The 1,932-nt window shown below is 34.7% G+C and overlaps 1 long non-coding RNA gene across 1 annotated transcript; it reads left to right on the forward strand.

Moving 5' to 3' along the window:
- The first annotated feature begins 436 nt into the window (after positions 1–436).
- LOC106942988 (uncharacterized) lies at positions 437–1,049 on the forward strand. Its single transcript, XR_001423782.1, has 2 exons — positions 437–650; positions 727–1,049. It is a non-coding gene; the product is annotated as an uncharacterized LOC106942988 (long non-coding RNA).
- The last annotated feature ends 883 nt before the right edge of the window (positions 1,050–1,932 follow it).

Here is a 1,932-nt window from a genome sequence, read left to right on the forward strand (position 1 = left end):
CTGGATTTAGCTCCACCTGTCATTTGGACTCTGACCAGCTTTACTGGACCAAAGTGCTAAAGACAACATTTGAAAATGTTTTGTACTCGTACTTAGTCTAATATAATTTAGTGAACAGAAATATTTAATAACTTTTCATTTTTGAAAATCAGTTCAGATCTGCCACTCGGATGCATTATGCAAGTATTTTTTGCTGAGACTGTAAAAGCATCCTGAAAAGTGCTATACAAGTCTGATGTCATTTTCTTTCATTTCCAATATTTTTCAGCTAAGATTCCTGGCAGAGAAATATTTCAAGAGTAGCAGGAAAAGCTAAGGTTGATTAGCATTAGTCTTTGTAAGCTTTAAATTATACTTAATAGTAGAATTTAGGTAGCAACTGACAGTAGAATTAAATTAAAAATGTATTCATATTTTAAATTAAAGACTATTAAAAAAAAAGTTTTAGGCACTAAAATAATTAGTCCATATGAAATTATCTTATCTTTTGCAGAAAAACTGGCATTTGTGGGTTTCAAAGGCTCATTCTACCCCGACTGGGTAAAATTGGAGATCAGCAGTGACCAAGCAAAGATCCATCAGGTCTTGCCTGTCCCTATCGTTTACAAGTTCAAATTATAATTTGCAGGCCAAATGAAGAGATTTGGAAGGTAAGGTGACTCCCAGATAGATACTGATATTGACAAAATGGAAACATTTGCTTTTGTACTTCCTGCTGTCCTTAAGAAACAAAAGTCCAAGACTGAAAAGCTGAAGACCATCAGAATGTGGTGGACAAAGATTTCAAGACCTCCAACCAGAGCCCAAGTTTCCACAATTGTTTTGATGCGTCTCATTTTCTCACAGTCTCTGGCAGCAACGGCTCACTGCAGTCAGAAGAAATGTGGACTTCTGCTAACAATAAATCTAACTTTTTTTTAAAGTTTGCCACAGATGTAAATGTATTCTTTGGACATATGATTCACCATTTGTTTGTCACAATCTTTTGTAATCTTACTTAGAACCGAGAATAAGTCATCTAGACAAAAATACAATTTTTAGTTAAAACTTTTACCTTTTGGAAAAATTATTAGACATATGGACATAAGACATGGGAATTGTTTTTCTCCTTTTTCCACTTGACAGAGAGAATTTAAAGCTGTAAATTCTATGAATCTTCATAATATCATAACCATGACCAGTGATGTCAGTAACACGTTACTGACGTTCGATCACTTTTTTCAGTAACTAGTAATCTAACACTTTGCTATTTCAAATCCAGTAGTCAGACTACTGCTACTTATTGAAATCACTTTGCGTTACTATTTTATTTTGTTATTCAATGTTATTTCCTCTGCATCTTGGGGAGTGACCACCGTTTCTCCGATAGTGTCAACAGGAGAGAAATGGAAACAATGGAGGGAGGAGAGAAATGCGCATCTCATTGCTGGAAAAACAGGAACTATATTGAGTTTCTGTCGCCAAGTTCGATTATTATAAGCAGCTTTGGGCTTGTTTTTTTCTAAAGTCACTTGCAGATTTAATGAGACGCGGGTTGCGGTTTTTGGGCTCATTTTTGAAGGTGAAGTTACTCTTTTGGGCTTGGAAATAAGCAGAGACTCATAATAAATCCCAGAATTTGTCTGTGTTGACCAGTTTAAAACCCTTCTTAGAGTTTTCCAGACAATAGTGGAACACAGAAATTACAAACTTTTTTTGTACTGTTGTAACCATTAAACAATCTGATCTTATAAGTTGAGACACATTGTTGATGTTATAAAATAACCTGCAATTAAGTTTTGGCAAAGCTCAAAGTAATTTTCACAGGTGGTGGAGTGTTGTTGTCAGCAGCTGCTGAAAGTAACTAAAAAAATAATCTAACCAAGTTATTTTTTCAAAGTAACTATGCCATCACTGACCATGACCACTAAAAAGTCATTCATAAAGCAGGTT

The sequence above is a fragment of the Poecilia latipinna genome, unplaced genomic scaffold (assembly GCF_001443285.1).
Source record: "Poecilia latipinna isolate Pla-1442-1.1 unplaced genomic scaffold, P_latipinna-1.0 Scaffold4759, whole genome shotgun sequence".
Taxonomy (NCBI): Eukaryota; Metazoa; Chordata; class Actinopteri; order Cyprinodontiformes; family Poeciliidae; genus Poecilia; species Poecilia latipinna.